This window comes from Mesoplodon densirostris, chromosome X, assembly GCF_025265405.1.
Source record: "Mesoplodon densirostris isolate mMesDen1 chromosome X, mMesDen1 primary haplotype, whole genome shotgun sequence".
Taxonomy (NCBI): domain Eukaryota; kingdom Metazoa; phylum Chordata; class Mammalia; order Artiodactyla; family Ziphiidae; genus Mesoplodon; species Mesoplodon densirostris.
In genome coordinates this window covers 41176082-41188891 of record NC_082681.1, presented here as the reverse complement: position 1 = coordinate 41188891, position 12810 = coordinate 41176082, and positions in this window count along the sequence as shown.

Here is a 12810-nt window from a genome sequence, read left to right as displayed (position 1 = left end):
TAACTATTTAAACTTGGGCATGGCCATGGAATCCAGTCAGTAGCTTTAAGGAATGTAAAAAACTGAAAAGGCCCAGTGTTTGTTCTCCAGGGAAAAAAGTACTGACCCAATGTACTTAAACATACTTAGTCATTCATTCAACAAATATTTATTAAGTGCCTACTATGTGCCAGGCATATAGTGTGTGCTAGGCACTAGGAATACTGTGTAAGTTCTTGCTCTCAAAGAGCTAACAATCTAGTGGGGATACAAACAATAATCAAGTAATCACACTAACAGATGTCAAAAGGGAACTATAATAAGTGCTACAAAGACTAGTACACAGTGCACAGACACTTGGTAACAGCTGGAGTTGACCTGCCTGGGGACTCAAAATGAGATCTAAAGGATGAATAAGAGGTGAGAAAGGAAGGAACAACAAAGAAATCAAACAAAGAAATCCGGATATGCAAAGGCCCCATAGCAGGAGGGAGCATGGTGGCATGAAGAACTTAAAGACAAATGTGGCAGTAGGTGAGGAAAGTGTAGGGGTCTGTGATAAGGCTGGAGAAATACATACGTGCCAGGTCATGCAGGGCCTTGTAGGCTACATTAAGGAGATTTCTTTGTGTTTATTTTAAAAGTGATGGGAAGCCATAAAGCTTTTAAGCATGAAGACAATATGGCATCCCTTATGCTAAGACCATTCTGGCTGCAATCAAGAGAACAGATTAGAGGGGAGCCAGAGTGAATGTGGGTAGATGAAGAGCTATTGCAGTAGTCTAGGAAAGAGGTGGTAGGATGGTGGTAATGGAGGTCGAAAGAAGTGGATGGATTCTGGAGATTTTAGGAAGTAAAATAAGCAAAATCTGACCCCAGAAAAGCAGGTTTCAAAGTGGGGGAGGAACAAAGAGGTATCAAAATATCCCTAAGTACCACTGGATAGAATGGAAGAGCAATCCACTGAGAGAAGGAAGGCTAGAAGAGGACCAGGTTGGGGAACAAGTTGAGTTTGAGGGGGCGTTGGGACATCCTAGAGGAATGGTCCAGTTAGGCATTTCGATATACCAGTCTGAGGTCAGATGAGAGGTCTGAGCTGGAAATATAAATTGGGGAACTCATGGGTGTGCATGTAGCAATTAAGCTGTGGATGTGGGTGAGTTTGCCCAGGGTGAGAGCATAGAGATTGGAGACGACTGAGGACTGGGCCTCAGGAAAAGTCAACATCTGTAATGAAAAAGTAGCTGTGACAATATGTGAATTCTCTCTCCACTTCGGGAATTCAAAAATCCTGAATTCTTTCTTTCGCTTTGCCACTCAGTCACTTGATAACGTCCAAAGAATAACTCTCCCCTCTTTAAATCAACATTCCAGGGCTTCCCTGGTGGTGCAATGGTTGAGAGTCCGCCTGCCGATGCAGGGGACACGGGTTCGTGCCCCGGTCCGGGAGGATCCCACATGCCGCGGAGCGGCTGGGCCCGTGAGCCATGGCTGCTGAGCCTGCACATCCGGAGCCTGTGCTCCGCAACGGGAGAGGCCACCACAGTGAGAGGTCCGCGTACTGTAAAAAAAAAAAAAAAATCAACATTCCATTTCTTGAAGGGGATTGTACTATTCTTATGAGGGAGTACTTTTACTTTTTACCATATACCATTAGGTAGATGTTAGTAAATATACTGTTAATACTTCTCAGTAAAACTAGAAAAAAATATATATATATATACTGTAAATTCTGTTAAGTTGAGAAGATGATGGCAGAAGTTTAACTTGTTAAAGTAATGAGCCTTATTCATAGATGCGTGGGACTCAGAGAGAGCTGCTGTACTCGTCCAGAGTGGTTTCTGGCAGGGTGGGAAAAGGGTAGCCCTTGTACTATTGTGATCTTCAATATGGTTGGGTCTTATGTACCCAACCTTTCTCTGAGTGTAGAGCTATGCTTTCAAAGTCTATAGGCTTCTGGTCAAAGACTGCTCTGAGAGAAAGAGAGACAGAGACAGAGACAGAGAGACAGAGAGGCAGAGAGAAATCCCTTGCCTTCTTACTCAACTCTATAGTGCATTTTTTTATGCCCTTGGGAGGTAGAAGGGAGGAACAAGCTAATAATTTGGTTGATTCAACATGCTAACCTCTGAGTCAAAAAGTTACTCAATAATCCTTTTAGCAGGTGATGCTAAAAGGATTATTGGGGGGGGGCGGTATTCAGAGTCAGGAGTCTCTCCCTCTAATACTGACTCATACACTGGGTTATCTTGGGGTAAACCGTATCAACTCCCTCCGTTTCCATATCAGCAATACCACCTGTCCCCCCATCTCTTGGGGTTGTTATGAGAGTCTGATGAGATCACAGATCTGAAAGCATTTTGAAAATGTCAGGCATTATAATGCCAAAAATTAAGCCATCCACTGAGAACTAGTCTGTTTTGAATAAGACACAACTTTGTTACACCATACAAGTATCAATTCCTGTTCTAATTGTTTTATTTCCAAACCATGTTTCCTTTGAAACTAAAGGTTTCTGAGCTATTGAGATATAAGCTGGCTGCTTTTACCTCTGCAACTAAATATAAAAATATCTAAATAAAACATTATTATATTCATCAATGGTCCAGTTCACAAATGGAAACTCTAAAAGAAAAAATGTAAAACCAAGATTAGTTTTTATCATAACATGATCTGAGCCAACTAGACCTTACATTATCTAGTTCCCAACTATCTCCTTGAGCTCCCCATGTGCTACTCCCCTCTTCCCTCACTCTGCTTTTGCCCTTTAGCAAAGGCCTCCTTGCTATTCCTTGAACAACCCAAGCACTGTCTTTCCCCACGGAATTTGCTTTGCTGCTAGTCATGCAATTCCCTCTGACATCCCTCATTTCATTCAGGTCTCAGTGGATCCCTAACTACCCTAACTGCCCTCCCTAAAGTAGTACACATGCCTAACACTGATCATCCATGTCTCTCTCTCTCCCTCCCTCTTCTTAACTTGCTTTATTATTCTTCGTAGGACTTATAACCACCTGACATCTTGTATTTGTTTTTCTGTTTTCCTCCCAACAAGTATGTAAACTCCATGAGAGCAAGGGATTCTTGTCTGGTTTGTTCCACTGTTGTATCCTTAGTACTTAGAGCATATAGGTACACAATAAATAGCTGTTGAATGGAAGAATGAAAGAACATATTCCTACCACTCCTCTGGCTGGCAAAGTCCTTCCTAACACAGCACCTCAAAACCATGAACTTAAGAAATCAGAATGGGATGCAAAGTAGCAGGATGTTTCTGCTGGGCATGATCATGTGGCTGGTTTGGCAAAAATGTGGGGAGCAGCATCAAGATTACACATGGTATTATGACCTAAACGAAAGCTTTAATGCCATCGACAGAACTGGGCTTCGACAACTTTTGAATAAATCTGGCTGCCTCGAGAAGTCTAGCAGGTTCACAAGTTCCCTCTCACTAAAACAATATGGGCCTGTTAGTGGGAATTGGACATTTCATCTAGGTGTTCTTTAAGCTTGTTATCTTAGCAAATTAAGTGTGTTGGGGTCAGCTACAAGCTATACTTAGCATTAATTGTCAGGATAGATTCACCAATAACCAAGTCCTGGAATACAACCAGGCTACTGGCCTTGAAACCATTTGAATTCATTGCAACACAAATCAGAGAATAGAGGACGTGAAACTTACTGTTGCCAGTGCTGACACCAAATTGTGCAGTTATCAACACAGAAGGTCAAGGCAAAGCTTTGTGCACAAACTGAAGCACAATATGTCCTATCTGTTGGGGGTGGGATGGGAAATCTTAATTTTGTTGCAATTTGGGCATCTGCTCTTTAAAGGATCTTGTGTCTGAGATCATATGACCACTTTATGAGAGGAGGGGATAGTCAGAGTACATCACTGAACTAACCAGAGCCCATAAGAACAATGAACAAGAAAAGAAAGAAAAGGAAAAAAGGAAAGAAAAAAAAGAGCTAAGCATTGACTGTGGAGACAAAACCGTTTTGATGAAGTCTGTTTAATCATATCAGATAATTTGAATGAAATAGGTTAGATTTTGTACTCATAATTCATTTAGTGAAACGTGTTCTCATTATTTTTAATATTTATAGAGTATGGCTTATTGATTCTGTACTATAGTTATTTAATTACTGTTAGCTTCCATCTTCCATTTTGTTTACAAGGAAGAACTAATCAAAGTATTGAGATATTTCTACTTCCACTCACATGCTCAGAGGTAGCCAGATCTCTAAACAGTGAATCCAATACTTGGAACTATATCCTCATCCACTGGCAATGACCTGGGATGAGGTGAATCTCCTAGTGGAGAATTCTTTGTTTTCATCCTCTTCCTCTTCAATGCCATCTCACTTCCAACTACAATAAAGACATTTATTGATTGATTTTTATGTGTCTGGCAGTCTGCCAAGCACTGGCATTTTTAAAAACCTTTCCACATCTTACCTTCAAACCTCAAAACTCTAAGTGGTCCCTCTTGGAAACAACAGCACATGAATTGTCTTCATATTCAGAAATCAGAAACGGGGTGGCTTTTTTGGAGTGAAGGAATCAAATGGAAAGGATGGTAGAGTGGTTAAAAGCACAGATCCTGTGTGGAGTCAGAATCTTCCAAATAAAATTCTTGCTCAAGGAGGCTTCCCTGGTGGCACAGTGGTTGAGAATCCGCCTGCCGATGCAGGGGACACGGGTTCGTGCCCCGGCCCGGGAAGATCCCATATGCTGTGGAGCAGCTGGGCCCATGAGCCATGGCCACTGAGCCTTCGCGTCCGGAGCCTGTGCTCCGCAATGGGAGAGGCCACAACAGTGAGAGGCCCGCGTACCGCAAAAAAAAAAAAAAAAAAAAAAAATTCTTGCCCAGGTACTTCCTCAAGCTGTGTGATATTGACATGCAGTGTAACCTCTCTGGGCCTTACTTGCCGCATCTGTAAAGCAGGAATAATAATAATAATCTATGCACCAAAGAGTTGTTGTGAGGAATATATGAGAAAATTCCATGTAAGGTGTTAAGAGCCTGGTTCATTGAAAGTGCTCAATAAATATTAGCTATCCTCATGCAAGGTACTCAAAATTTGCAGGCTCAGTAGGGCCAACTTTGGCTAAAAATCAAAGAACACCTTCTTTTGTGAAGATTGTGTGGAAATACTATTAGTTGCCTAATATCCTTTTGTGTTAAGCCCTCACACACAGTGATCATTGTAAGTGTGTAACTAGGAAGTCCAGCAACACATGGGAAGTTAAATTCAGATACTGGGTTTTCAAAAAGCCCCTACATTTCTGTAAAAAGGAGTTAGCAAACTTTCTCTGTAAAGGGCCAGATGGGAGTTATTTTAGGCTTCACAGGACAGTTTCTATTGCAACTACTTGACTCTGCTGCTGTGGGGCAGAAACAGTCACAGGCGATATGTAAATGAATGGGCGTAACTGTGTTCCAATAAAACTTTATTTACAAAAACAGGCCATGGGCCAGATTTGGCCCATGGGTCATAGTTGGCCCACTCCTGCTCTAAATAATTATCCTAGCCTATCAGGATTCTAATGGCCATTTCAGCTGAGTAACCACAGAAAGCAAATAAATTGCAGAGGGGAATAAAGGGAGTGAGAAGAATTGAAGAAACCGGAGGATAAGCAGTGGCTCCTCCAATGTGCCTCCCCCATCCTAAATGGTATTAGATGTCTTCCATGACAAGGGAATAGCATATTCCATTCATTCTCTCCTTCATTTCACAAGTAATGGTGAAACACTCACGAGGCCCCAGGCACTGTGCTGTGACCTCTAATGCTGAGTGAAAACAGACCAAGTCCCAGCCTTCATGTGACTTACAATCTCATCAGGTAGGAATAGGGACCAACATCAGTCAAATAACCACACAAATAAATGGAACGCCACAACTGTGCTGGGTCCTGCCCAAGCTTATAAGAGGAGGTTTGCTGTAGTCATGGAGCTCAAGGTGGGCTTTCCTGAGGAACATAAATCTAAAACTGGAGCTGATACCTGACAAATGAGTAGTAATTAGGGAATAGAGTGGAAGATCATTCCAAGCACAGGGAACAGCATGGGCTCTTTGATGGTAGACAGTATGGTGTGGTCAAGGGATGTAAATAAGGTCACTGTGACTTGAGCTCAGAAAGCCAGGTGGAACGTGGTGGGAGAAGGGGTTGGGAAGGGAGGTAGAGGTCAGACCATGCAGGAACACCTGGAAGCAATCATTTATTTATTTATTCAGCAAATATTTACTGAACACTATGTTAGGCTCTGGATACTGTGGTGAAAAAAGGCAGACAATTAAACAAGCACACAAATAAATCTATAATAACAAAGTTCCACCTCTAGAATTTCAATGCCCCAAAACTCGGTCCAGTGGCCTGATATATTTGTTTTTTAATTACCTGGCCTGTTCCCAAGATGCAGTCCCAATTTAACCAAGTGCCCTGGTTAGAGCTATATATTGATATATTACTCACTCTATACATTTCTTTTTGGAATCTTGAATGGATTTGATATATCATCCCCAGGGCTCAGCCTGTGAAACACTGTGTATCTCTTTTCTGGGTGTGAGCTTCCAGACAGATGTGGCTCCCTCGTGCTGTTCATATTGACAAGTCTATGCAACTTGCCATTGACGATGTTATCATGGGCAAGACTGACTATCAATTAATCTGAGTATTTGACATATAAATTCAATTGTTTAAATCTGAGCTCTTTTTTTTAACTTTCCACCTGCTTCTCTTACATATTTATTCCTGTGGCAAACTCTGTCAATATATTCTAGCTTACATTTTTAAATCCTTAGAAGAAACGGGGATCTATTCTAGGGAACTGCAAGCTTAACAAATGCTTCTTGATGTTGATGACCCTGAAAAGCTAACAAGACTTTTAAACAGTTTCAAAGTGACTTCATTACAATGATACTGTTTCATTCAACTCCTTGACCTATTTTTCTATCAAAGAAGGAAATTAAAATGTCATGGAATGACTCCCTTTATATAAAGCTGGGCTGATTGCTATCTAGTACTTGACCCTGGAGCAGTTGTGATTCTCACAGTATCGTTCACAGATGCTTGGGGGTTCCCATGACCCTTTGGGGGCACTGGAGAGGTAGGTCAAAATAGGATTTCTTTTTTCTGGAGTGTTGGCATTTGTGCTGATGGTGAAAAAGCAGTGGTGGGTAAAACTGCTTGTGCCTTAGTGTGAATCAAGACAGAGTCATGAAACTATACTACTAGTCGTTGTATTCTTTACCACCATCCACTTACAGAAAAAGAAATGCCAGTTTGCTTAGGAATATCCTTGATGAAGCAGTAGAAATTAAAATTATTTTTCATTAAAATGTTATTTTTGTTAACATGTGATTCATTATTATTTTTATGTTTAAGCTAATAAATACTTTTAATTGTCTTAGTTTTAATTTCTAATTTGGTCAACATGGATAGCTATAGCTCACATAAACAAAAGATCTTTAGGGTCCTCAATAAATTCTAAGAGTGTAAGAGGCTCTTCAGAACAAAATATTTGAAAACTGCTGCTCTCTTAACTTTCCAAGCATGACTCTTAACTAGACAAATTTTCAATTATGGGTTGTACACAGACTTTTCATATCTCCAGGTCTATCTCTTCTTCATGACTTCTCAAAAATAATGACTAAGGGCTCTAAATTAGTCTTCTAAAATTCCTTAAACATTCTCCTGTGTGTTCACCCAATTTGTTTCTCTTCACTCTCTCCTAGCATGGTGTTTTGGAAAGAGTGACCTGCATTTTCCAGAATATTGGTGTAGTGGGCAGTGGTAGTTGTGGTTCTTGTCTACCCCACACACTTGCCCATTGTTCTTTGCCTAGTAACATTATCTTCCCTTTAGTGAACCCTCTCCCCATTCCTTGTCTTCCTGGTGAAGCTGTCAATCAAGTGCTCCTCCTTCACCCTCAACTCTTCACTACAAGAATGGGCACATGGTCCAGGCCTGGACCAACCATAGCATAGCATCTCCTGGGAAACGGTGATTGGCCGAAGGGATAGGGCACATGACCTAGGCTAAGCAAGTTGGAATCCTTACCCAAAATTGTCTGAAGTAAAGGTAGTCCTCACTTTGATCATGACTTTTTAAGGGCATATGATTGGGGCTACTACCCACAATCTTTCCCACCATATAAAGAGAACCTGCATATAGAAGGAATCCAAGCAGAGACAAGAAGAAATAAAGATGATTAGAGAGACATTTCTGGTAATTTTGATTCCTTATTTCAATCTCTGAGGCCCTGGTTCCTGGCAACGTTTTCTCCCTTCAATTCTGCCAGGTATCACAGAGTTATGAGAACAAATAAATCCACTTTTGTGCTCAAGTTACCTTTCCAGTTCAAAGAGTTTGGAATAGTACATTTGAGGAAGTTACTTAACCTCCTGACTTCAGTTTCTTTATGGGAATACCCACACCCTCACCTCACAGCTTGGGAGGATTTAATGAGACAATATTAAACACATTGAAAATGGTAAAGCATTAATCAAGTGTTAAGTGTAACAAGTATTCTCTCTCTCTACCCCAGAAGCAAGGTGGCTAGCCTTCCTGCCCCAAAACTATATTTAGACCACTAAGTATACTCATCCCAAATCCTTGGGTCCAAGAATGGCTTAAGAGGTCCTTAAATTTCTTCTGGAAGTCAAGTAAGGTTTAGAAACCCTTTATAAGACAGTTATTGTATCTAGAAGGCTCATCCTGCACTTAGGGCAGCTCAAGAATTATGAGGACACCAGGAAAGCAGTGACTATTCAAGAATCTGATTGGAGGTCTGGATTGGATCTCAGAGGACTTCAGTAAGTCCAGAGCAAAAAGCCATTGAGTCTTCCTTCCTGAGAAGGTTCAGTCAGCCCCAAGTGAAAACAGGCTAGAAAGTCTTCAGAAGATTGTCACATGTTAACCAAAGAGGACTCCCACACAACTAAATGCCACTTAATCTGAAGCATAAATGAATGAACACAGGTGAATCATCTATGGCAGATGGAATTTGGGGTGTAGGTGGGGTCTACTGCCGTGGAAACATTAGTGGCTTCTACAGTGTGCTTATTAACTCTAGGTTACCAGGAGATTTTAGCCCAGTGTTTTCTCACTGTGGCCCGGGCTATCCAAGGACTCCATTGGATCAGAACCAAGGCGTTCTCATTCACTAGTGACTACTTCATACTATGCCTTTTCAGAAAATGGCAGAAGGAAACATGAAGCCTCCTGGGGATCAGTCTTTTGTTCTGTTTTGTCAAAAGATTGACTTCCTCTTAAATGACTCTTCTATTGTTTCTCATTGTCTCCTTAACTGAATTTGAGTATGTGGCTACAGAGAGCTCGATTCCCCAGGTGAGGCTTCCCACCAGGAAGTGGATCATTTTTTTTTTTTTTTCCCTTTTTGCGTTATGTGGGCCTCTCACTGTTGTGGCCTCTCCCGTTGCGGAGCACAGGCTCCGGATGCGCAGGCCCAGCGGCCATGGCTCACGGGCCCAGCCGCTCCGCGGCATATGGGATCCTCCCAGACCGGGGCACGAACCCGTATCCCCTGCATCGGCAGGCGGACTCTCAACCACTGCGCCACCAGGGAGGCCCGAAGTGGATCATTTTAACGGGAGAGTAAGTTTATTTCAATTGTTAAAATAGCAATCCTCCCCACTCATCTCTCGAAAAATTCAAGGACAGTGAGACAGGCATTTGCAGTTTATATTCCAGGTAAACATGTAGCATTTTTACTCATTAGCTGAGAAACAAGAATGGCTTTTAATTTTGAAGGAGGATTTGATCATTAATATTCTTTGTATTGTTTTCAATTCTGCCAAGGACCTGCCAGATGGCCTTGTTTCTAGGGGGAAATGGCTTACTCAGCTTTCTTTTTATCAATAATATAACAATGTAATAAATCTCCTTCTCTTCTGGTAGTCCTTAGGACCTCTTTCCTGCCATTGGTGAGAATGCATGGGGTTTCAGAAGCGTTAAATTCAGAGATGAACATAACATGCCTGTTGAAGGCCTGACTTTACAATATCATCACACCACACGCACACTGGCCCTCAAATATCATTGAGCTTATTCCCTCTGTTAAAAAGCAAATTTAATCTCTGAGAATTTTGGTTCACCTGTCTTAGTAGGTAGTATTCCCTTTATAACCACACAGGACTCATCTCTGCAGTGCTTTGAAGTAAATTTGGAACATGAAACTTGTAGCTTTACCAGACCAAACTGGAAAAAAAAAGTCGGTTCAGTTCTCCACAGAGCAGGAAACTCGGCGGCCGGGTGAGTCCCCATGACCCAGATCACCTCAGCTTTGGCCCTACAGACTGAACAGACCGGAACAGTGAGAGCAAATCAGACTTTCATTAGCTCTGCCTTTCTGAAAAGCATGTTTGTTTCATATGTTTTATATGTTTTACATTAACCAGTTAATGTTCTATGCCACTCAGGTGTAGCTTTATTACTTTTTTTATACTTTATGACTTTTTTATAATGAGGTAGATTTAGCTGGCACCAGAAAATTGCAGAATAGGAAGTTCCAAGGAAGGAGCGGGGCTTGGAAGAGTTAGCTGTTTCTCTGACAAGTAGAAATCTCTGTGTGACACTGTTACAAGGCCATTTGGCACACTTTGCTTCCTGACCCAAGTCCGTCAGGTACATTATAAGCTCCAGGGCACCCTCAATTCACCCCTCCCCCAACTCCCGAGTTGTTCTAGTTCCATGCATGCCCTCCAGGTCTGCTTGTCTCATGGGAAGTAGAGCCAATATTTTAGGAGAAAATATTAGGCAGCACTAACAAACATTGCAAATATTGCTAGAAACAGACACAGTGATATTCTGAGGCCAGGGTAGACCTCTGACTATGACTGTTTACAGCTATTGATGACTATGATTTTGACTAGACTACTTCTCTAGAGCTTACCCAAGAGAGTCACGTTTGCATCTCGAGGATGAACCAATGCAGATTTGAGATCTAGTCTTCAAGTCCCTTGATTCACATGCACAGATTCTGTCATCCTCTGGGCAAAAAAAATAACAACACAAAGACCCAATTACTCCAATTATTAGAAGATAATAATTGATAATGCAATCTGACTCATTCAAAGAACAAATTGTGGGGATATTTATTTACACCCATTTAGGCCTCTTCCAAAACATTAAGCAGAAACCTATCACCCAACATGGATATTGGTCCAGAATACAAATAACATTTATTGAACAGTTACAAGAGGCTTGACACAGTCAACGGCTTTACACAAATTCCCGTTTAATTCTCATACCAACCCTTTAAGGGAGGTATTAACTCCACCACTCATTCACTGGGAATTGGAAGTCTGTTGCCAGATCCTGTGCTCTTAACCATTATACCACTCTGCATCATTATAGGAGGATGATGAGGATTCTGTGAACCGAGTGGACCAGATCAATGCTACTAAAAAGTGTGGGCTGCAGACCAGTGGTGGTTCATGGACTGCTTGTTATTGGTCTGTGATGAGATAAGTCAGATATTAAGAGTTAGCTTTTATAAACATTTATAGCAAAGCAACAGTATTTATTATGTCTGTTGGACCTAATTATTGGGTTCGTTCGTTTTTCACGAACGAACTTTTTGGCCAATCCAATAATAAAAATTGGGGGCTTGCATTTTGTGTGTCTTTGGGTTTTATTTAATATCATTTTATAGTAATTCATTCTCATTGTATTTTTATTGAGATATAGTTGATGTACAATATTATATGTTTCATGTGTACTATGTAGTGATACACAATTTTTAAAGGTTATACTTCATTTATAGTTATTATACAATATTGGCTATATTTCCTATGCTGAACAATATATCCTTGTAGCTTATTTATTTTATACATAGTATTTGTACCTCTTAATTCCCTACCCCTATACTGCCCCTTCCCTCTTCCCCACTGGTAACCACTATATTCTCTATATCTATAAGTCTGCTTCTGTTTTGTTATCTTCACTAGTTTGTTGTATTTTTTAGGTTCCACATAGAAGCAATACCATACAGTATTTGTCTTTCTCTGTCTGATGTATTTCACTTGGCATAATGCCCTCCAAGTCCATCCATGTTGTTGCAAATGCCGAACTTTCATTCTTTTTTATGGCTGAGTAGTATTCCGTTGTGTATATATATCACTTCTTCTTTATCCATTCATCTGTTTGTTGATGGACTCATTTTATTTTTTAAATGCATCATCCAGCAATTATACTCCAATAAAAAATGTGAAAAAAAATTAAAAGCATCATTCCATGATGGATTGGAATTTTTAAAAAAGGAAGAAAGAAACACTGGTCTTTCACTATAGATAGCTTGAGAAGCACTGGACTAAATAGCATATCTTCGTGAAGACTATTATAGTAAGGAAAATGGAAGGTAGTGAAGTTTGAGCTTCTTCATGAGGTTTGTGAGAGTTTTCTTTCTGTTTTTATCATTCCTCTCTACTTCTCCCTGATAAATTTACCCATTGTTCTGTTGGGCTTTAGGAGAACAGTAAAGAACACCCCTTTCCCTCTTCCTAATTTGAAAGCAACTGAGACAAACACCAGAGTCAGATAGGAGCTGAAAATATCAGTTAGAAAACTGGGCTGGAAGACACAGCTGAGATGTGAGACCTCAACTGTTTTTATAACATCTCCCTCTACCCCTGAATTAGGGATCCTCGTCCACTTAGTCACTGATTCAGGGAGATAAGCTCAGGCTTTCTCCCATAAGCTAAGAGAAAACCGCAATAAAACCCTTACACAGAAGACTTGGAAATGGCAGAGCAGAGCATTCTCAATCTCTTCTCAGAAACTCATTACCCAGGTAAGTCTTTCTT